The 25,131-nt window shown below is 42.1% G+C and overlaps 1 protein-coding gene across 3 annotated transcripts in view; it reads right to left on the bottom strand.

Moving 5' to 3' along the window:
* FRMD4B (FERM domain containing 4B) overlaps positions 1-25,131 on the bottom strand; it is a 336,715-nt gene that overhangs the window by 266,074 nt on the left and 45,510 nt on the right. For 2 of the 3 annotated variants that reach the window (XM_082849084.1, XM_082849087.1), the window contains exon 1: positions 7,872-7,959. The exons of the other annotated variant lie outside the window; for it this stretch is intronic. The gene's annotated coding sequence lies outside the window, so the exon portion shown is untranslated. Of the gene's footprint in view, positions 1-7,871; positions 7,960-25,131 lie in introns of those variants that run through there. 3 annotated transcript variants of the gene reach the window in all.

The following is a 25,131-nucleotide window of genomic DNA, read 5'->3' as shown; positions in this document are numbered from 1 at the left end:
ATAGCCAGGACATGGAAGCAACCTAAATGTCCATCGACAGAGGAATGGATACAGAAGATGTGGTACATATATACAGTGGAATATTACTCAGCCATAAAAAAGAATGAAATAATGCCATTTGCAGCAACATGGATGGACCTAGAGATTATCGTATTAAGTGAAGTAAATCAGACAGATTAAGACAAATCTCATATGATATCACTAATATGTGGGATCTAATTTTTAAAAAACATATAAATGCACTTACTTACAATACAGAAACAGACTTAGAGATATCGAAAACAAACTTATGGTTACCAAAGGGGAAATGTGCGGGCAGGGTGGATTATAAATCAGGAGGTTGGAATGAACATACCCACACTACTATATAAAAGATAGATTACCAACAAGGACCTACTACATAACAAGGGAACTCTACTCAATATTCTGTTATAACCTATATGAAAAAAGAATTTTAAAAATATATGTATATGTATAACTGAATCACTTTGCTGTACACCTAAAACTAACAGATCATTGTAAATCAACTATACTCCAATAAAATTAAATTAAAAAAAAAAAAGAATGGCAGAGGACTGGGAGAAGGAAGTTGAGCCCTGAATGATATGATTTAGCGGCTAAATCAAGCAACCTGAAAGCTTGCCCCGTCTCTGCACTTGCTGTTCTGAGAGTTAAAATTCTGCTTCACTGTTTAAGCCTGTGTGAATCCAGAAATCTGCTATTTGCTGATGAAAGCACCCAATTTTGCCATCAATACAGACTCATACAGTTTGGGTTTAAAATTCCAGAGTGAGGAATCAGATTAGGATGATTTAACAAAGATGCCGTAAAAGCCAGTCCCTTAACCCAGAAAAAAGTTCATTTCTTTCTCATAGAAGAGTTTGCAGAGGTGGTCCTGGACAGGTTAAGGTGGCTCTACAATCATCAGGACCAAGTTTCACCTGCATCCTTCTCAGGCATCTTCCATCTTCTCATCTCCGCCAGCTGCTCTGCCCCCCACCAGCACATACACCCTCCAGCCAACAGGGAGAGACAGAGATAATGTGGATACCCAGTGCCTGCAAGGGTACAACCCAGAAATTAATCGCACACATCACAGCTCATTGGCTGGAGGTAACAGCCAACTGCAACAGAAGGCTGAGAAATGTGGTTATTATTCTGGGTGGTCATATGTCCAGTCCTATTTCTACTAGAAAAAAAGGAAAAATAAATACAGGGGCACAGCTAGCAGTCTCCACTAGGGAAATAGCAGGGAGGGTTAACTGGATTCATTTCAACGGACAATTTTTAATTAAAAAGACTTGAGAATGTAAACAAGATGTTCTTCAGCACTCTCCCGAAGACTGAACTGAGCCTATTTACTCAGAAATAGGTAAAATGATACATCCCTTTAATTTTTTTTGCGGTACGCGGGCCTCTCACTGTTGTGGCCTCTCCCGTTGCAGAGCACAGGCTCCCGACGTGCAGGCTCAGCGGCCATGGCTCACGGGCCTAGCCGCCCCGCGGCATGTGGGATCTTCCCGGACCGGGACACGAACCCGTGTCCCCTACATCGGCAGGAGGACTCTCAACCACTGCGCCACCAGGGAAGCCTGATACATGCCTTTTATCTCTCCTTTTTAGGTAGATCTCAGAAGGATTCCAACAGTCAGTAATCCCATATTAGCCCAGTTTATTACCTTGTGTACATGAAATTAACAACTGAATTTCACCGATTTCCCTTAATTCCAAATCTCTTTTCCTCAATTAGGCTGCATAACTATGGTATAATTATATTCTGTTTGATAGTCACCAGAATCCCATAACAAGCTCCTCTTTCACAATCCTATTATTAGTCTGGGTAATCCAATTTATGGAAAAATACAGACAAATAGAGAAAAATGACAGAGGTGGCAAGAAGCACAGTATTCTGCAGCCCAGCTGAAGTGGCTCTCAATGGAAGGTTTACAGAGTTAAGAAGCAGACTCTGATTCAGCGGCAGCAGGTTTTAAATGATGCATTAGGAGCCACCAAAGCAAATCCTTTTCTCCATGGTCCCCTCAGGGTCAAGTACCATGTTTCAATTATAATTTCACCAAATTGATGTGATGCGGCGAATGTTCCAGATTAATAGTGGTACAGCACTGTTCTCCACGGGACAGAATCAAAAAATCTAGTTCAGAGGTTTGTTGAAATATACCCCAAGACACTCAGCTGCAAAACCCATTAAAGACTCCAAGATGATGGGAACATTTCTGATCTGTATTCCCCAAAGAGGTTACTTTTGCAGAAAGCAAGTTTATTATTTATGGTAGCAAATAAAATCTCTCAGTGCAGCCAAGGAGGCTTCTGCAATTACATCAGGAAGGCACCATCATGCAGTCCATTATGGAAATCGTATCTGCGTGAATAGGGAAGGCTATTGTTTTGCCAAAGACGCATATTTCTTTGCAGAGCATGCTCATGATGGGCTTGCGTGGAGATGATAAATTGTTTGGTTTGACTTTTCATTTCAAATGGCTCTATTCCCTGGAAGAGGATTTTGTATAGAAAGGCATTATCTTGCAAATCCTGCTTCAAATTATCAGTGGAGTTTTAAGAGAACATCTCATAGAGGCTTGCCATGGATCAGATGGCGACCGCCATACTGGGTATATGAGGAGTAGAGAGCTCCAAAGGACTGTGAGTTTTATCCATCCTGGTGGCTCTGTTAGCATTTTCAAGCCTTGAAGTGAGTCTCTGGGGAATTGTATTCTTAGCTAATTCCCTCCGCATATATTACCCTCAAGAAGTAAGTGTAATTTGGGATCTAACCTCCACATTTGAGGGGTAGCGCTCACTAATCCCTTATGATTCTAAGTAGAGGAGAAAGAACCTTCCCTAAAAGAGATGAAGGTTGGAGGAAAAACCTTTGGACCCTCTCTCGAGGGGTAATTTACCTAACAGGAATGGGAGAAGACCAATGATTAATACACGCATCTGCTTTCTTTGGCCTTTCCTCTTCCTAAACTGCATCCCTAAAGCAAGCCTGCACAATGCTACCTGCCCTGCTCCTGGGCTTCACAGGGGTGAGGCATGAGGGGTGAGAAGTTGGAACCTTCTCTACAACTGGTGGGTACGTGTCCACTCTACCCCGTCAACTCTTTCCAAGTTTGGGCTCCAAAGTCTAGACATGGGGATGGAAAATATCATAACAAAGACCATTTCGGCTTCAAGCCCACAATGTGGCCTCATCAGCAGCAGGGCTCCTATCTTGATCCCCATCTCACTCTTCACTCTGAACGTGTTGGGAATATGATTCACTTTCACAAACCCCAACACCTGGCATGGCTTTCATGGAGTCATCTTGCCTTTGACCCTGATTTGCCTCTCCAGCCACCTCTGTCTTCTTTCCTAGAGTCATCTAAGCACATATATTTCCATTTCTCCAACATCCTCATGTTTTTGTGTCTGTTGAGAATTCAGCTGGTGGTTTATAATCCATCTGCACAAGCATGGGTTTTTTAATAGTGAGCTTCATACGACTAGCGTAATTTATGAAATTTTGTCATTGCTGAATGTAACATGAAAATTTAGGTGGATGAAACAAATCAGCTTTAGGCAGGAGGTTTGAAGGAGTGATCCTACACAATGTTTAGTCAAGAGGGAGACAGCCTATCGAGTTCAATAAGAGAAGGCTGGTCTTACTCCTGTCACCCTCAGCAAAATATTATTGATCTTTCAAGCCTCAGCTCTTAGGCCACCTTTTCTCCCTAGCCTTCTACCACGTAACTTCTCTTCTCCTTCTTTTCCAACCTCCCCTACACAATTCAAAAGTTAGAGATTCACTTGAGTCTCTGAAATGCAAATGCCCAAAGGATGGTAGAGCTCACCAGTCATTTATCCAATAGTCTCAATTACTTGCTGTCCTCTTGCTTCCTCATCTTGAGTCTGGTCTTAGCTCACGTACCTGCTAGGAACTACTAAGTACAAGTGACAGAAACCTGTTCTGGCAAATCGAAGTTAAGAAGAAAGGAAGAAACGTGGTTCCCGGTACTGCTGTGAGCATTTCTGTCCCCAAAGCTATAAGTTTAAATACTACCTGTATAACAATGGCAAATGTTCAACATGGCAAAAACCAAAGAATTACAACTGGAATATATGTTCCAATACTATATAGCTCAACTGCCTTAAACTTCAGACCACTGTTGCACATCCTTGCGCTATTTTATTCATGTATTCTAGTCACCATTTAAGCATATTAAGCATATGCCATGTGAGGGGCAATAATGAACAAGAGAGACAGGGTTCCTGCCTTCACAGGGGCTACTGATTGATGGGGCAGATGGACGGTTGAACAAGCACTTAAAACAGGAATTAAATGCTATGAACAGAGAAAGAGAGGGTGGTAGGAAAGCCTATATAGCAAGAGCAATTCATCAATCTAGAGACTTTGTGGAGAAAGTCGCTTTTAAGCCTAGACCAAAAGGGTGTGTTAGAAGGAAAAAACAAATGTGTTGGGGTTAGGAGAGAAATTCAAGTTACAGGACTGCCGTACAATAGCTATGTGACCCTGGGCATGTACCTTTGCCTCTTAGAGCCACAGTTCCTTATCTGTAAAACAAGGGTTTGGAGAAGTTAACCTGTAGGGCTCCTTCCATCTTTACAAGTCCCAAAATCCTGGAAGAGGTTGCTAACCAGTTTAGTGAGTCTTTAGTTGATCCTTTCTGACAAAAGGCAACTAACACAAGTAAGAGAAAATCAAAGAAATATCAGTTGGGAGGTTACAATGGTAAAATCGGTCAAACAAATAAACTCTGCAGTCAGACCATCATAGGTTCACGTCCAGTTCTGCCCCTTACTGGCTGGGTAACTCTGGGAATACTTCTTAACTTCTCAGTGTCAATTTCCTAGTCTGTGAAATGAGGAAAGGCTATTACTTACCCCATAGTGTTGTTGTAGGGTCTGGAGTCTGAGATATTGTATGTTAATTTCCTGGCCCATAATCTCCTGGTCTATATTATTTTTTCTGCTCATAATAGTGTTGGTTCCTGCATGAGACTCAGACTGTGTAACGATCACTTGTCACCTATTAGGCTTTTTTTTGTGGCTACAGATGAATAAACTCCAATGTGAAACACCTGAAGCAAAAAAGGAAATTTAGGTGTATTCTGAGACTTTACATATCAGGGAAGCAGTAAGAAAGACAGGGAGGAAGCTGTGTCTCAAGAAGGATATAATCAGGGGCTCAAATGCCATGAGAAGTCTAACTCTCCCTCTGCATTTCTTTTCTATTTTTTTTTTTTTTTTTTTTTTGGCCACATTGGGTCTTTATTGCTGAGCGCGGGCTTTCCCTACTTGTGGCGAGTGGGGGTACTCTTTGCAGTGCACGGGCTTCTCATTGCGGTGGCTTCTCTTGTTGCAGAGCACGGGCTTCAGCAGTTGTGGCCATGAGCTCAGTAGTTATGGCGCACGGGCTTAGTTGTTCCGCGGCATGTGGGATCTTCCCGGACCAGGTCTCAAACCCGTGTCCCCTGCATTGGCAGGAGGATTCTTAACAACTGTGCCACCAGGGAAGTCCTTCCCTCTGCATTTCAACTTCAATCTTCTGGTTCACTGACCTTTTCTATACAGAGAAAAACTTGGCCACCGCAGCTCCCAAGCTTTACCTTTTACAATTTCAGTCCCCAGATAGAGAAAACCTCTACCTTCAAGGTCCCAAGTTCAAGGATCCCAGGGAAGAGCTCCAGTTGGCCCAGCTGAAGTCAGATCCCTGACCCTGGACAAACCAGCCCTCAACAGAGAACAGGGTACTGGTATATCAAATGACTGCTCCTACAGAAACCAGGGAAATAGGGCTTTTTTGGGCAATTCCCAAAAGATTGAGCAGAAAATCCCACAAATACTGACTAGATTTTTTAATGCAAACTGCTTCCATAAAGTGACGCCAAAGACACAAAAAAACTCAATAAACAAAACAAATTCTTTTAAAAGCTGAAATTCTTTTGAGGAGAAATATCATGAACTAGGTTTCAAAAATGTGTATTCATTTGATTTGCTCATACCAAAATGTTCTTATGGGCCTGTAGTTCAATGCCCAAGTTCAAGTTCCTTAGACTTTCGTTTGCTTTCTTAGGGGATGAAGGGTAAAAGCTGCAGTGAGACAAAGCACTTTAAGAATACTCTAAGCAAGCATTGTTGCTGAGAGCTTTTCTGCAGCCCTAAGAATATCACAGAAATGAGTACGCTGGGAATTACAGGTCATACCCTGGAGACACGTGAAGTGTGTCTGCTCCTGTACTTAATGATGAAAAACACACTCCCACAGGTGACTGGTCCTGTGAAGATGACAAATAAGGAGTGAGAACGAGAAGGAAGGAGAAGCAGGAGAAAGAGAGAGACGAGGAAGAGGGGAGGCATGCGAGGCAGAGGGGGAAAAAATGAAGGAGCAAGATAGGAAAGTTAAGCCAGTCTGAGCTGGGGCACTGCTGTAACATCTTTCTTAAAAAAGCAAGTTTCACGCAAACATTTCACAGTGGAGGTTTTTCTAGATGCTCACACCAATTCTCCTCTGACTTAAGGATCAAAGCTTTCACCAACATCTTCTGAAGTACGTTGGAGGAGGCAGGAATTGCCGAATCGGTCCAGGGATTGCCAAGGTGTGGGCTTATGCTATTGCTTGAGATGACCTCGTGGGATCGCCAGCAGGGGTGCCTCAATAACACTACATTCCAGAGTAAAAAGTTAGCCCTTTTTGCTTCTCTTTCAATCCCTCTGAGTAGTCCTCAAAGAGTCTCAGTTTGGTGATATTACATATTCAGCACTTCCCTAAAACCAAGTCTATCCCCTGTTGTACAGAGAAAAAGCAGAGCCTCTGGTGGCTAGGAAGACCTCAGTAAAACTGAATAACAAAGGTGTGTTTTCATTGCATTTAATATCCCAATAACCTTCCATTTTGGGCTAGAATTATTGGTCTTCCTTTTATAGTAGGCATGTAAAGTTACCTTTTAAGATTATTTTTGAGTTTTAAAAAGGCAGCAAATTTAAAGAAAAGTATCAGGAGTGGTGATACCATATGTAGCACAGAGACAGGAAATACTCTTTTAGTCACTGAGCATGTATGATTGTGAGATTCCTGGGTCAAAAGAAGACCACATGTTCCCAACCCGTGCCGATACGGGAGTTAATAGTCAAATAGTTTATGTGGGAAAGAGTGCCGATGTATTCTGAAACCTTTTCCAGAGCTTCACATGTTTTACGAGTCTTCAGAACTGCTTCCTTCCTTCATTGCAGCATTTTCCCTTACAGAGTGCTTACACTGGTGACAATAATGATTACAACAACTTAGAGTCCTAAAGATATTTCCTCTTAAAATCTTTAGTCTACAAAGATACTGTGGAATCCCTGACAGAAGGGAAGTGTGCCAAGGTGCAGTGTTTGACTAATGGAAAGCAGAAAATGGACTGAAGAACTGCCTCCCTTCATGTCAATGATAAAACACTGGAAAATATGGGACTGTCTTGGGAACTGGCCACCAGTGGGACATCTCCCTACATTTCATGCTGGGAAACTTCATGAGGAGGAGAAGACACAAAACCCTGAAAACTGCTGGTGGAAAAACAGTGACCTATCTCTTGGCCAAATCCTAAAAATAAAAGCAGTAAATGGTAACCAACTGTGGACCCGTGAAGTTATTGTTAAAATCAACCAAAATAAAACAGAAGATTTAGTTTCCATTATGATGACCTTATCAAAAGCCCTGAACTGATTACCTTATTTGAAAGAAAATGTCATTTAAAAATAAAATCCAGTTACAGCCAACAAATAAATAATGTAACCAGAACACTGATTAGTGAGGCTTTCCTGGGTTCGGCTTACAGATTTGGTTTTCCTTGAAATAAAATATATCTTACCTTTCTTTTCCCTTTATATATGAAATCTTGACAATCACCTTTATTACATGCTCCTGTTTCTTTGGTCTGGTTCTTTATTTGAATTTCTCTTCTATTTCCTTATGGAACAGGTCTTTTAAAAATACTACCTGAAAAAAAAAATACTACCTGAAATCCTTTTAAGCAAGAGGTGGCATTATTTCACGCAAGAAGTGGGAGGTTAAAATCACCTTAAGGCATTTATTTAGTACATTATACACACGAGCTCTCATGGGAGGTAGCATAGAAGGAATATTTTAATTTAATGATCTAACATTCAAGATAACAAGAAGAGGTAGTCATAAGACCTTACAGAATTAACCGCCCAGGCAGATGTTCACAGGTGCTGGATGGGGGATATACATGAGTGATGGGGGAGACCTAGTACCAGGCATAGCTCAGTGCTGCTGGGCAAACACACACATCTTGTCCAAATGGGGGCAGCTTTAGAGGGCAATCACACATAGTTACCACCTGGGAATACAGAGCCCTGCTTTGAATTTTTCCAAGTTGGCTGGAAATCTGATTCTTTAAATGGGATATATCAGAATTTTAACTGTTGGCACTAACTGAAAAATTTATTTAAACAAAACACATGTGGATGAAAGAAAACATATCTGTAAACTGAATTTGGCCCATGGATTGACAGGTTGCAATCTCCACCATGGAACTAAGCCGTTAAGGATCTCGACTTGGACCTATAACTCACTGGGGAGTAACCAGAAGAAACAGGATTTATACTGAGTCTTGAAAGAAAGGGAGATTTATATAAGAAGAAGGGAGGGAGAGTGGCAGATATACTACATGGGCAGCAAAAGGTAAAGGAAGCCCCAAAGCAGAAAAGCTCAAGGTCTGTTCAGGAAACACTAAACAGCGCGGTTTGGAAGAAGAAAAACTCGGAGGAAGTCAGAAAAAAGGCTTGGAAAGCAAGTGAAAGACAGACTGGACAAGGATTTTGAATATTAAGCAAAGAAGTTTAAGTTTTATCCTACAGGCAATGAAGATTTGGGGCTCTAGAGATTGATGTCATCGATGAGGTTTTCCAACAAAGTGAATCCAATCTATCTGGAAGAGAAAGAGACTGCAGGGGAAGAGACTGGTCAGAAGACGCAAGAGGAACGGAAATCTAGCAGATGAGAAAGACCCATGGCAATGGAGAAATTCACAGGACTGATAAATTGTTTGGTCTTTTATTATTTTTTTATGGATATAGTATCTTATAAATATTTAAATTTCAAACAATGAGCAAGCATATACTGGCCCTAAGTTCAGATTTGATATAAACACAAATGGACAGACAACTTTTAAGGGTGCGATGTACTCAACAATTAGAGACAATCTAGTCGGTGGTATAATTTATCCATTTAAGACTGAACAGAGTTCCTTGGTTGTTCACAGAACCTCCCCTTGACTTCAGACTTGAGACAAACCGAGAGTGTCTGTCAGTATGCAAAACCACTGAATTCAGGACAAACAGTAACAGGATGGGTTGGCAACAGCCAATTCGGATTGTGTGGGCCAGTCTGAAGCAGCAGGGTTGGCTGGAGGCTGAAAATGTTGCAGCTGAAGTCCAGGATCTGTAGATTAGAGCAGCTGTTCTTGTTTCCAAACAAGTTCATAAGATGCTTTTCCCAAACAGGTGTACGCTCTTTTAAAATGTCAAAAATAATTCTTCTGTTTGTGACCTTTGACACCTAGTAGGTGTCCTGGTGAAAATATCCAGTAGGACATTTAGGGCCTGAGTTTAGGACACTGTCCAGGGATGCTGATTCAGTTTGGAGCATTAGCCACATAAAGATGGTCCAGGGAGAAACTTCCCAAGTGAAAAGTGTTAGAAAGAAGAAGCATAAATCTTGGGAGGATGAGTGCTCAATGTTTATGTTTCTTATAATTTACTTCAAAAACTTTGCTGAATTCAGAAGTCATTAGCCTGAGTTTGTGTGATTACATGATCTCAAATATCCATATATTCTAATCTATTCACATCATTGTATGCATCACCTAATTTAAATGTCCCCTTGTATCATGACTGTAAATCTCATCTCTTCAACCTAGGTTATGTTTTAAAGGAAGAAATGAAAGAACTAAAGAAAGGAAGGGAAAGGAGAGAGAGAGAGAGAGAGGAGGAGAGGCAGGAAGTAAGGAAGGAAGGAAGGGAGGGAGGGAGGGAGGGAGGGGAAAGGAAAAGAAATGAAAGAAAAAGGGAACTTCAGAAGAGATATTGCCCTGTCAGTGATGGTTAAGATGAAGCCCTATTAAATGTCTGAAAATGGCCTGAAGGATCTTTTCAGTACTATAAGGAAATAATACAAGAATCTTCATCCATAAGTTCACTGCGGAGAAAATGAAGCCTCTTCAATCCAGAATTTACCTGACAGCTGCTTTACTACCCAACCAGAGCGCGGATCTCTGAAGCCTTCACACCATGTTAGAAAGATGCCTTAATTAAAAATGCATCCTCCTTAGGGCCCAGAAATAAACTCTAATGTTCATGGCAAATTGATTTTCTACAAAGGAGCCAACATAATTCAATAAGAATATTTTTTTCAACAAATTGTACTAGGACACCTGGATAAGTACATGAAAAATAATGAAGTTGGACACCTACGTCATAACATAAATAAAAATGAAAGGTGTATCACAGACCTAAATATAAGAGATAAAACTCTTTGAAAAAACACACTATGAAATCTTTGTGACCTTGGGATTTCTTACATATGACACCAAAAGCACAAGCAAAAAAAGAGATTAACAAATTAGACTTCATCAAAACTAAAAAATGTTGTGCCTCAAAGAACACCATCAAGAAAGCAAAAAGATAACCCACTGTCTGGTGGGAATATCTGCAAATCATATATCTAATAAGGATCTTACCTCCAGAATATTAAATAAAACTTCTATAACTGAAAAATAAAAAGGCAAGTACCTCACCTAAAATATAGACAAAGGATCTGAATGGACATTTCTCCAAAGAAAACATATGAATGGCTAATAAGCACATATGAAAATGTTTCAACATTATTAGTCATTAGGGAAACACAGATCAAAACCACAATGAGACACCACTTCACAACCACTAGAATGGCTATGATCAAAAAGACAGACAATAACAAGTATTAGCAAGGATGTGGAAAAATTGTCATCCTCACACATAGCTCGTGTACACTGCTCGTGCAGCCACTGTGGAAAACAATTCAGTAGTTCCTCAAAATGTTAAACAGAGAGTTGCCGTATGACCCAGAAATTCTACTCTTAGGTAACTACCCAAGAGAAATGAAAACAAATGTCTACACCAAAACTTGCACACAAATGTTCATGGCAGCATTATTCATAAGAGCCAAAAAGTGGAAACAGCCCAAATGTTCATCAACTGATGAATGGACAGATACAATGGAATATTATTTAGCAATTATAAGGAATGAAATACTGATGGTGTTATAACATAGAAGAACTTCAAAAACATTCTAGGGCCATCAGACAAGACCACATATTGTATGATCCTATGTATATGAAATGTCCAGAATGAGCAAATCTGCAGAGACACGAAGTAGATCAGGGGTTGCCTAGGGCTGGGGTGATTGGAAGAATGGGACGGGACCGCTGGTGGGTACAGGATTTCTTCTGGGGGGTGATGAAAATGTTCTAAAGTAAGATTATGGTGATAGTTGCCCAACTCTGTAAACATACTAAGAGCCAGTGAACTATATATTTTAAACCGGTAACATTTCAAACGGATAAACACATCTCATGGGATGTTACCTCTCACTAAGGCTATTTAAAACACACCTTCACACCATATACTGCATGACGTTTTCAGCACTAGCCAGACAGCACCTGCTATTCTTCTTAGTCTCCTTTCATAAGGACCTTTGCCCCAGTTCTTCCCTTTCTCAGGAATGCCTTGATTCTGTTCAGTACAAACTGGTTCCTCTCATCTTTCAGAAGAGCTTAAACGCTCCTGTCTCTCAAACGTGCCAGGCTTGTTCCCGTCTCAGGCACCTGCAACGGTGCTTCTTCCTTCTACTCTGAAAACTTTTCTCCCAGACCTTTGCCATGACTGCCTTCTTTGCAACCTTTTGGTCAATGCAAAAGAGAAGCCTTCTACTTCTGTAGCTCAAGCAGCCCATAGTCACTACTTACCACTCATTGTTTTGTTTCTGGAATGCGTTTCTATTAGGTTTGTTTCCATATTCGCATTTGTATCAGCTTATGGCTTTACTGTGTTACACACTAGAGCATACACTCCCTGAGGGACACAACGCTGCCACAGCTGTCTCCACCACACCAGGCCTATAATTAAGAGTGGTTGGCCGACCACCTTTTAGGCTGAATGGAACACAAGATAAGATTGCCTGCTTCAGCCCCTGTAATAGGGTGGGAAAAAAAAGAGAGCCTTACTCCCTCTCCAAAACCACCCTCATTCACCCTCACCCCCACCAGAAAAAGAAGAGCAAGAATTTCCTCAACAACATTTTACATGGAAAACCTCCCCATAAAAGACTAATTTCAGGAAACTAGAGTCCTCTTCATTTGAAGGGCCAGCACTGGCTTGACAAAAATTATGTTCCAGGAAAACTAGTCTCAAGCAAGACCAGTAAGACGAAAGGGAGAAAGGGAGGCTTGCGTACCTCCCCATCCACAAGCCTCAGGGAGAAATGACAGAGGCCAGCTTGCCCTTCTAATGAAAGGAAAAGCAAAGCCGAGCTCAAACAATAGGTGTCAGGAAGCCAGGCGGTGTTGTACTCAGTTTTTCCTTTCATTGAGGCATTCTCCAGTTAGCGACCCCCTTGACAAAATGATGATCACTCAGGAAACAAAGAGGTGAATGAAGCAGGGCTTATTGTGGAGTTCTCGAACGTAGAGCTGCCTTTGTGTAGCTAGTTGCAAAGCATCAAGCTCTTCAATATTTAAAAAAGAAAGAAGGACAGAAAGGGAGGGAGGAAGGGAAGGAAAGGAGGAGAGGGAAAGGGACAGAGAGAGAGAGAGAGAACGCAGACCAGAAAAAAAGGAAAAGAAATAAAAGCAAGAGTATACTCCCATCTAATACTTTCAGATAAGAAAATCAAAAGAAAGAAAATGCCACCTATTTAGAATTGAAGAAACTTTGTGTAAAAGTACCATTTTTTTCTTTCAGCTTTTTATGTATTTTTTTTCCAGCTGAATCTTTAATCCATAAAGAATTAATTTGGTGTATGTTGTATGGGGAGATGCTATTTTTTCCCAGCTTGTCAATTCTCCCAGCACTAGTTTTGAACAATGTATCCTTTCCTGGATAATTTCACCTTTATCACATGTTACAATTTTATAAACATAACAAGAAGAATTTACTGTATAGCACAGGAAACTATATTCAATATCTTATAATAACCTATAATGGAAAAGAATCTGAAGCTGTACACCTGAAACTAACACAATATTGTAAATCAACTATCGTCAAATTTTTTCAAAGCGCCCTTTTTTCATCTCCTGAACTATTTATTTCTCTTCTGCAAAAAAGAAAAGAAACAGCTGAAGTTAAGAAAACAAAGCCATTCAAATGATGCTCGATTCCTTTTTAACCTAAGACAGTGTTAGTGAACAGCACAGTCAGTAAGAAAAATGTCAGAAGTCCTTCGCAATTTACCTGCTACACCAGGAGAGACGTCACATCCAAATACCTCACTGATACACAAGCCTCAGGCCAGATGCGCAAGAGACAGGAAGAGGGAGTTTGGATACAGCAAAACTGTATCCGTGTCTCGGGCATGAACGTTTGCAGACTAGTCCTACATCTGAATGACCACTAAATATTTAAGACCAGCATTCAGGAAATGTTCTCATGCTCAAACAAGAGGAGACCAGAGATTACAAAAGGATCCTTGCACCTAAGCTCCCACTTCCCCCTCCTCCACCCTTCCCCCACACGTCCCAAGACAGTCTGCCAAGAACAAATTTAGTATCAGCTTATCATAGGCTCTAGACAGCCCTGCAATTACATCCTGCCCTGGCAGGAAACTGAACCTGGCAATCAAGACTCCCTTTTGTCTCTGATTTCTACATCTTGCCTGTTTGGGGAAGCGGCAGAGCATGTGGAATGACCACATGCAGAAGTGACAGTTTCCAAGACCTAGTTTGAGCATGCAAGCTTGGGCAGCTGGCTGTTAGTAAGGATACAAAGCATCTAACAGTCCCTGGCACCCGGTAACAACTCAGTAGGAGTTAGTTCCCTTTATATAAGGTTTCTGAGATTTTCCGCCAGTAGATGGGTTTATAATGCCCTAGAGAACAAATGCAAATGGCCAGGTGCCCACAGCACAGCAGTGGTTAAGAGCACAGGATTAGAATTCAAGATCTGCATTTCTGGGACTCCTCTGGTCAAATTCCTCTTCATGACCTGAAAACGCCTTAATACTCAGGTTTCACATAATGACTCTCTTCCAGCCCCTTGACACAAAGGAGAAACTGAAAACTTGTTGTCACACTGGGTTCCATGTGTCCCCGACCACCATTTCTACATATTACAACACAGGGATCGAATGCTAATGTCTGTAAAAATTTCTAAGGGAAAATTTGGGCAAACGTTTCCTTAAGAACATGGTGGAAGCCCTGGCCATTTGGTTGGCTTCAAGTGAGGACAAAGAGTTAAGACTAGACATCACTGCAGGTGATCACTTGTGTCGTGATCACTTGTGTCCCAGGGGAGGTAATAAAAGGGTCAGAGCATCTCCTTCCAAGAAAGTCACACGTGTCATTACACTTGTTCCATCCTCTGGCCTGGAGAGCCACACCAGCTCTGGAGCCAGGACCGCTCAGGCGTAGAAAAACAAATCCCCCCATTGCCAGGAGCTGTGAACAATGGAGACCATTCACATGTTGCTGGCATAACTAGGTTAGAGCAGTGACAAATCTTTGTTTTCTTATTGTTGATTACATGACTTTGAGTTTAAAAGAATTCAAGACCTACTCCTCTAGAGAATAAACCCATCTCTAATTTGGGCAAGACTTTAAAACAATAGGTTCAAATTCCAGCTCTATAACATCCTAGCTGGGTGGCCTTGAGGGAGTTTTTTGGTTGTCCTGTGCCTCAGTTTCTCTATCTATAAAATGGGGATAAGAGCAGTTCCCACCTAATAGTACAGGATCGAGTGATACTATACACACTGTATAAATGATGAGACACTGCATGCAAAGTGCCTGGCCCAGAGTGATGGCACCTTATGATGGATGGTGGCTACAGCATCTTAGGCACTCTCCCAAAGAAGGACCAGACAGTGAAAATACACTTAAATTACCTGATGTCCCAGTAGTAATTTGGCCTCAAGGAAACTTGCCCAGCCTGATCTGAGACTGAGCCCCATTGATCAGATTGATTAAAAACAATAAGAGAGACATTATCAAAAAATAACAAATATGGAAGGACTTCTATCAAGGTCTATAGCTGAATTCCAACTAGACGACAACATCTGTTTTAAAAAGAAAGGTTTTATCTCCTGTTCCATAAAGTTACCTTATATTATTTTTCTACTTCGTTCACAAAAGAGAAAAGGGAGAAATATGCTGAAGAGAGAAAACAATCTTTAACGTCTTTGAGTCAAACGCTATTTGGCAGAAATCAAATGCAGTACAAGATAGTGAGGAAGCAAAACCATTGTTTCTGAACCAGGGTAAATAAAGCAGTTTGCTCTGAGTTTTGAATTAAGAATCAAAGGTTATCCACGTGGGAAATCCCTGTTTTATAGATTTCATGCCTTGAGTTTCATTTTGCCATGAGTTGGAACACATGTACAATTACTGTATCAACTCCAAACCTCTTTATTTCCTAAGAGAAATATGATTTTTCACAAACTAATTTTTCTTATCTCTGAAAAATAATCTATACATTTTCCCACTATTTTAAACAAGTTCTGATAATATAGTTTTAGGACTTGGATCTATAGTTCTCTAAATTCTCTAAATTATCGAAATATCTCTGGATCAAGCCAGACCATCAGAAGGCTATGAACCTGGGTTATTCTTGACTTCACAGAATCATATTTTATCTTTACACCCCTGGCTTTTATCAAAGGCTGATACATGAAACACCATGATGACAAAGACAAATGTACAAGGGTACCCACTGCAGCACTGTTCACAGTAGGAAAAGGTTAGAAATATTCTAAATCAATAGGGTACTGGTTAAACGGATTAAGATACATCCATACAATAGAATACTATGTGGATATTAGACGAAAGGACACAGCTTTATAAGTACTGATATGGAATGACTTCTAATATATATTGAGTAAAAAGATAACGTGCAGAACAACATATATAGTGTGCTCAAAATTGAAATACACACACACACACTTACACACGTATGCGCTTACACACATACAAACATGATTGCACATCTTGAAATCAATGCTTGTCTCTCAAGAGAGAATCTCATAGACAGTGATTAAAAGCAGACAGACAGACCTTTTCACTGAATACCTTTGCATACTCTGAGTTTACCACATGTGTCTTCTACCTACAAAAAAAAGTAAACCAAAAAGGAATGGCTGTTATGAAGTTCATTCTGGCGGTGTGTGTCACACACACCAGCTCTTTAAAACGCTAATAGGTGTCCCACAAAAAAAGGTTTATGCTCTACCCATCTTGGGGTTTCACAATGCATATTCCAATAGTAGAGTCTCTGAGAAGGTCCGCAGTTTACAGTGTGTGTGACTTAATATAACCCAACATTTCCCAAATTTCTTAATCATAGAAACTCTCCCTCCCCCGTTTTTTTGAAGGGCATTTTCTCTGAACACCACACCTTGGCGAGTATAACACTGCAGCATTTATTTTTTAAAGGCTTCGGTCACCAAGGTATGCACCACCTCTGATAGGTAAGAATTTAGCAGTAGGGTTACCTTTGTTTACTCTTAGGAATGACCGTATTTCCTATGCTGTAATCTGAAGAAGTCTGTATTGAATTGGAATTTTTTTACACCTTGTCTGCCAGGAGGCACAGAGCAATGATGTCTCAACTTTCTCATCCTTAGGATGGGCATATCAGCACCACCTTTGTGGGTAGTCACGAGATTGAAATTGGATATCTTATATAAAAACGTCTCTCATAAGAGAGATCCAGCACTTACGAGCCCCTGCCAGACTTCTTCTCATCTAGGCAACAGTCTCATAAATGCACGTTGTTATTCTCAAGAGGCAGTGAAGTAAAGATCAAGGCAAATCCATTAGCATCACTGATGACAACACCGGAGAGCCTCAGGGGGTGCGGTTGGACGGTCTTTGTACGAAGAGCGGAGTATTTTAATCAGCTCTGTTGCTTGTGACCAGAAAGGTCAGTGGAGGAAGAATATCTGGGGGCGAGGGCAAGGGCAAAATCAGCTGTCCTAATCACCATGATTCAACGAATACTTTTCAGGCTTTGGAAAGATTAAACGCAGTGGTAAAGGAGGAAGCTCTCTTACCTGCAGAGACCATTCTATTTGTAAACATTATCCAGGATTCACAATGACAAAGGCTTAAGCTTGGTGTATATCCACCAGCTGCCTTCTCTGCAGGATCCTTTCATATAATAAGGAAAAAGGGTGAGTAGATTTTGCCGAAGAGGCCACCCCAAGAGTTTAACAGCTATGTTGGATTAAAAACCACAGCATGTAGAAAACAAACTTTCACGTACTTCCAAATTTTTTTTTTTTTTTTGCGGTACGCGGGCCTCTCACTGTTGTGGCCTCTCCCGTTGCAGAGCACAGGCTCCGGACGCGCAAGTTCAGCAGCCACGGCTCACGGGCCCAGCCGCTCTGCGGCATGTGGGATCGTCCCGGACCGGGGCACGAACCCGTGTCCCCTGCATCGGCAGGCAGACTCTCAACCACTGCGCCACCAGGGAAGCCCCCAAATTTTTAAAGAAGGGGGAAAGTCAGTTTGGCAATAACATATTTTAAATAAATAAGATTATGAGCCTAATGATACTTAGCTGCCTATGGGCTGTGAAACCTTGGGTCTAAATTCCACTGACACAAGACATTATTTTTCTGGTTGTCAACCACTTCTAGGAGGCTGGTAGGGAATACATATACTTAAAAGGACAAAGTGAGACAATTTAAAGAGACAATCTACCACTTACAAGTCTCTGCCAATTTTCCTTAATGCCAGACGGCAGGGAGGTTTCTAGTTGAAAATGATAAAGACTGATATAAGTAAATACAATGTGTTCCCTTTAGGAATATCACTGTCCATCAGAGCCTCTGACACCCAACATAGGATAGAATTCCCGAGAATGGTTCTCTAGAATATTAGAAATTGTAAATGCCTCCAGGTGTCACAAGGAATACAAAAGTTTTGTAGTTCATACGATGAGGAAGAAGGAAGTCATTAATGTGCTCAAATGAGAGAGAAAGTCTGGATTAGAAGCGCTTGATAGTCAAAAGTCTGGAAATTATATGACCCAGAATTTTCAAGTCTAGGAATGCATTCAAAGGAAATAGTTAAGATTAATCTATAAGATTATTCATCATGGAAATAACTCAAATGTTCATCACTGATGAAAAGATGAATAAAACATGATATAGCCACACCATGGGATGTTTGGCAACAAAAAGGAATAATGACCTGATAGTGCTACAATGTGGGTGAACCTCGAAAAACATTATGTAAAGTAAAAGAAACCAGTCTTCAAATACAACAGACTGTACGATCCCATTTGTAGGAAATGTCCAGAACAGACAAATCTACAGAGATAGAACGTAGATTAATGGTTGCCTGGCCTGGGAGGGTTGAGGATGGCGGTGACTACAATGGGTGCGGGGTTTTTTCCTTTTTAAAACATTTGTTATTTATTTATTTATTTTGTCTGCATTGGGTCTTTGCTGCTGCGTGCGGGCTCTCTCTAGCTGCGGTGAACAGGGGCTACTCTTCGTTGTGGTGCAAGGGCTTCTCATTGCGGTGGCCAAGCTAAGCTCTTGTTGAAGAGCACGGGCTCCAGGAGCACGGGCTTCAGTAGTTGCAGCACGTGAGCTCAACAGTTGTGGCTCGCAGACTTAGCTGCTCTGCAGCATGTGAGATCTTCCCGGAAGAGGGATCAAACCCATGCCCCCAAATTGGCAGGTGGATTTTTAACTACTGAGCCACCAGGGGAGTCCCAGGTGCAGGTTTCTTTGTGTAGCAACAATCATGTTCTAAAATTAGATTCTGGTGATGGTCACACAACTCTGAACACACTAAAAATCACTGAATTGCACACTTTAAGTGTGTGATTTGATGGTACATAAACTACATCCCAATAAGCCTGTTAAAAAAGACTTTTCATCACAGTGTTGTTTAAAACAGAAAAATCAAATGATCAACAATAGGGTTGGGTGAATAAATTAATCTGAGCCTGTTATACTCTACAGCCACTAAGAACGGGTCCACAAGAGAACACACAATATGATTCCAATTATGCAAAATACGTATGTGTGTATACAGAAGCTTTAGGAAAAGGTCTAAAAATAGGCCAACAAGTTCCTTTACAGCGATAATATATGATCCTGTAGGATTAGGGATGATCTTTTTTCTCTTTGCTGATTTAAAGACAATGACTGTTACTTTTGTGACAATAATCACGTGTAACATTTTACTGAGTCCTGAGGGCACGCCAGGCAGAGCCTGGGTTAAGTGGATGTAGTGCATTTAATCCTCCAACAGCCCTATAATGCAGGCGCTATTAACCGCTGTCATCCCACAGAAGAGGATACTGAGGCTGGAAAAAGTGAATTTACTCAAGGTAGCGCAGTCTGCGTGGCAGCAAATACTAAGTCTTAACTGGTGGTCTCCAAAGTGGGGAGTGTACACCTCCAAGAAGGTGTGCAAGATGGGGTATGGAAATATATATTCTTATACACTTAAAATATATATAAAAACTTCTATTTATATATTTTGATCTCACCCTTAAAAAACTTGTGTTTAGGGTACGTTTCATACCACAATGTAACCCATATTCTGCTGACTTCATGTCAGGCATTGTACTAAGGGCTTTGCAGGTCATCGTTTCTCACAACAAACCTACAAAGAAACTGAGGTACAGATCCATGCTCTTACCCACTATACCTCACAGTGCTCAGTATGTCCATATGGTAATATGCATAGACGAGATGCAATTTATAAATAAATATGCAAATATTGGTTTGCCTGAACATACACAACACTGGACTTCCCTGGTGGTGCAGTGATTAAGAATTCGCCCGCCAATGCAGCGGACGCGGGTTCAAGCCCTTGTCCAGGAAGATCCCACAGGCCACAGAGCAATTAAGCCCGTGCACCACAGCTACTAAGCCGGCGCTCTAGAGCCCACGAGCCACGACTACTGAGTCCGAGTGCCTAGAGCCCATGCTCGAGCAACAAGAGAAGCCACAGCAATGAGAAACCCGCGCACCACAAGGAAGAGTAGCCCCCGCTCGCCGCAACTAGAGAAAGCCCGCACGCAGCAACGAAGAACCTAATGCAGCCAAAAATAAATAAATACGCTTTAAAAAAAAAAAAAAACATACACAGCACTACCTCCCAAATCATAATAAAAAATACAGAGCTACACTTGGAAAGCTTCTGCTGCGATACCTTCTCCCAAGACGCTGGCCTCCAGCTCATCCAGGGCCCTCTTCCAGTTCTCGCTACTCTGAGTGAAATTAAAAGAGCATCACTGTCTCCCCTTCCCCCTTCCTTGACTGCCAAACCAAATATCTTTGCTGTAATTTTCTGCAATGCCTCTCCCTGAAAGGTGAGCTGCCGTTTTTAGGAAACTGGACCAGACACCAACTTGGGGGCTTTAAATCAAACCACCTCAAACCCGTACCTTCCCGTGTAGGAACACGCGTCTTTGAAGCTCTGACTCCCAGCCTTAGTCTTCATGAAACATGTACTGTGACCCCCTTCTACCCCCAAAATGCCATTGTCTTTTGGGGTGAGAAGTTTCCTCATTCACTCTGAGCCCCTCTCCCGCTCTGCAAGTCAACCCCTAACCAGCAATAAGGGTCCAGGCCAGGACCCCATGCACATTCCCTACTTCCATCCCATGGTGCCCCTCGGGAATACCTGGATGCACCCAAGATCCACATACCACAGCAGTCACACTCCATCTCCCGTCCCTGCAGTGGTTTCTGGGTGTCGTGGGGTTTGAAGATTATTATAAATGAGTAAAAAGAGAGGAGGAGGTGGGGTGTGTATGTGTATGTGTTTAAAGACAATGCCGATGCTATGATCTGGAGTGAAGGACGACGTCCCTCTTGGGTCTCTGGTCCTTCATTTGCCCTTCCGCATCCGTCTTCCTTCCTGTCCGCCCTCTCCTCTCCCCAGCAGATGATAGGACAGGGCGGGTGGAGAAGCTTCCTCGCTCCCTCCCGCTTCTGGGCGACCTCTCTGGTAGCAGATGCTTCCTCCGGGTCTCCAGCTGCTGCTCGTGGCCCCTCCTCTATGGCACCAGGTCTCACCTGGCTCAGGTAACTACAGTTCTGTCCTTTCTCTTCTTTGGCCCTTGGAGTGGTAACAGTTTGCCCTGCTCTTAGCCTCTTGGTGACTCCCCTGCCCTTTCAGTGTCCCCTCAGCCCCGCCCACAGCTCTGCAAATAGTTCCTTCATTCAGTCTCTTCATTTGAACCATCAGAGGTGAATCCTGTTTCCTGCCAGGATCCTGACTGATGGATACTCGCCTCTATGCCCACTCAGGAGACTTTCAAAAAGTAAGGAAAAGCCACTCACTGTCAGAATTCAGATTTCCGTCTGCAGTAAGAATTGATCTTAGGGACCCTCCACGCAACTTCAACCAAGAAATGATCATTGCCAAGTACAGCTGAAGTTATAAAATCTATTTTCATAAATCCTGACGTGAATGCTGCCAGGAACACATGTGTAATTTCAACCACATGCCTGACCTTAGTCTCTTGTCTGAAGCCAACTCCGGAGCAGCCGGGGGACAGCTTGCCCCACCCTGCTCTCTGTCCAAACCACAGGGGTGACCCAGCTCCACCACACCATGGAGTTCTGGAACCCGCTCTGCCTACAGAAAGCAGGGAGCCAAAGAGGCCAGGCTGTCATACTCGAGCCTCTGGGGACCATCATGGTCAGAGGCCCCTGACCATGGTCCAGATTCCCTCCTGCAACCCCATCTGTCATCCCATGCTGGGATGTAAACAGTCTTCTTGAGTAAGTCATGACACCAGGTCCAGGAAGTAGGCTGCAGACAAAGGGCAGCGCTAGGCAACAAGAAGGCCAGTCAGGTCGACATGGTCAGCCTTTGTCTTCTTTTAGATTGAAGGAACTGGACACCGAGGCATACATCCTCACTGGCAGAGCCAATGCGCCACAGCTATTACTAACCTAGTCAGAAGGCTTGCAGCAGACATCTGGGGCGGGCAATCTGAATTCTAATGCAACCTATAAATATCAATCTCTCTCCGTGCTTCCTGTAGACAGAATAATAAGGTGACACTTCAAAAGGAAAAATTCCACACTAGAACAGGCAATTAGACCCTTGCCTTTCAAAAGAGATTGCTGGAGTGTTAAGGAGATCTGGGTTGAATCTTCGGTATTATAGAGATTCATGATTTAATTGCTTTGGTCAAAACCATAGAAGTTGCCCTTGTTTCTGTTTTGTATTTTTTTTTATCTCCTATCACTAGTCCACCAGCAAACCCTGCTACCTGATATCCAAAGGTATCATAGATTCACCCACTTCTCTGTATCTCTGTTCCTACAACGATGGTCCAAAGTACCAGCTTTCTCCTCAGCTGACTTTCTTCTCACATTCTGCTGTACCCACTTTGTCCATTCTACCCAGGAGCTAGAACGATCTTCTTAAATCCTACTCAGATCATGTGACTTTAGTGTTTAAAACCCTCTAATGACTTCCCACTGCCCTTAGATAAAATCCAAGCTCTCTACTGTAGCCCTAAAGAGTCTCTAATATCTTGGCCCCCAAATAAACTTTTCTTTCCTGGGTTCACCATATTCCCACCATGTGGCTTTCTCTTTCCTGTTGTCAAATCTGCTAACTTGTTTCCTGCCTCAGGACCTTTGCACCTGCTGTCTCCCCACGTAGAATGTTTTTTGCCCCCAGAATTCCTTCTCATCAATCCTGTCTCAGCTCAGATATCTTCCCTTCACAAAGGACTTCTTTGACAAAGGTCCCTTTTTAATGCACTTAATTACATTCTACCCCTTGCTCTGTTTTATTCTTCATGGTATTATATGAAATTATACTATTTGGGCTTTTTTTTTTTTTTTGCTTATTTATCTTTCCAAATAGAGCATGAGCTCTATGAGGACAGGCAATTTATTAGATTACATTGCTTACTTGGAAATACTCCTAGCATACGGTACTCAATAAATATTTGTTGAAGGAATAAGTCCTGATATAAATATAAGCTTTGAACAATAATGAGTACCCGTGAGTCCAAAAGCAAGTTGGTTAATATTTGCAGGTCTCAGTCTTCGCATTTATAAGTAACATTAATCAATGCCCACAGTGTCTCCTTTTTTTTTAAAATTTATTTATTTTTGGCTGCGTTGGGTCTTCATTGCTGTGCACAGGCTTTCTCTAGTTGCGGCGAGCAGGGGCTACTCTTCATTGCGGTGCGCTGGCTTCTCATTACAGTGGCTTCTCTTGTGGAGCACGGGCTCTTGGCACGTGGGCTTCAGTAGTTGTGGCACATGGGCTCAGTAGTTGTGGTTCACGGGCTCTGGAGCGCAGGCTCGGTAGTTGTGGTCCACGGGCTTAGCTGCTCCATGGCATGTGGGATCCTTCCGGACCAGGGCTCAAACCCGTGTCCCCTGCACTGGCAGGTGGATTTTTAACCACTGCACCACCAGGGAAATCCCCACTGTGTCTACTTTTATAACTCTTATGAGAGTTACATATTATATATTCTACAGCTATTAGTTATATAACTTATATTAGTATGAGTGTATGCTTTTATAACTACACCATGCAAAAGCACAGTCTGAGAAATAATAAACACTGAGCACAGCTGAAGTCATGAAAGTTTCTCTTCACTAAGTTGCAAAGCTAATTCCTTGAAGAGCATGCTGTTACGCAATATCCCTCAGGCTCTTCAAACAGCTCTGACAAGAGCAGAGCATCAAGCACTTGGGGTGGGGGGAAGTTGGAGAAGATTACAGGACCACACAACAGCTAGACTTCACCGTTTGGCCTGGGGGCTGGAATATTCAAACTGTGTCCTTGAGCAGTACATTATAGTCTGGGTACTTGTGCTGACTTTGGCTATGGACCACCAACAAATACATTATACTCTAATCTTCTTTAAACACTGGGCCCTCAGGGAAGTGAGCTCAAGGGTCAGTGATGGGACATTTTATCAAGTCCCAATTATCTGTGCCATAACTTTGCTTATACTGGGGCAAATACTTCACTTTATTTTTCATGGTGCATTTATGAGGTCCTAGAGAGAGAAGCTTAAAACCCAGAAGTCAGGGCTTCCCTGGTGGCGCAGTGGTTGAGAATCCGCCTGCTGGTGCAGGGGACACGGGTTCGTGCCCCGGTCCGGGAAGATGCCACATGCCACGGAGCGGCTGGGCCTGTGAGCCATGGCCGCTGAGCCTGAGCGTCCGGAGCCTGTGCTCCACAACGGGAGAAGCCACAACGGTGAGAGGCCTGCGTACCGCAAAAAAAAAAAAAAACCCAGAAGTCATTCTTGACATCACTCCCCTCTTCTCTCTCATCCAATTCTTCACCAAGTTCAATTGAGTTTACCTCCTAAAGATTTCTGAAATTGGTCCACTTCTGTCTCCATTATCACCTCCTTGTTCTAAGCCAGCCACATTTCTTCCTGGGATCCCCGCAGTAGCCTTCTAACTGATTCTTTGTACCCACTATTGAATCTTCATTTCAACAATGAAGGCAGAATAATCTTTTTGAAAGACAAATCTGACCATATTGTCTCCCTGACACTACCAAAGGACATATCCTTCTAGTAAATATCCTCCTGGTTCTTGTAACTTTCCTTCCTTGTACTTAACCACATTGTAACTTCATAGTTTTTTATGTTATGATTTAATCACCCCTTCTTAGACTCTAGGTTCCATGAAGGTTACAGATGATACCTGATTGTAGCTCACTACTGTGTTCCCAGGCACAGTAGTAGCACAGTGCTTGGCACATTGTAGGTGCTCGGTAAATATTTGCTGAATGAATGAGAGAATAAATTTCTATATCTTTAGTCCCTAACACAATACCTGAACACAATACCTGAGAGAGGAATCTTTATTGAAAAAAGGAAGACTGGAAC

The sequence above is a fragment of the Leucopleurus acutus genome (assembly GCF_964270905.1).
Source record: "Leucopleurus acutus genome assembly, chromosome: 10".
Taxonomy (NCBI): Eukaryota; Metazoa; Chordata; class Mammalia; order Artiodactyla; family Delphinidae; genus Leucopleurus; species Leucopleurus acutus.
The sequence above is the reverse complement of the archived record's forward strand: the minus strand, read 5'-3'. Positions and strand labels throughout refer to the sequence as shown.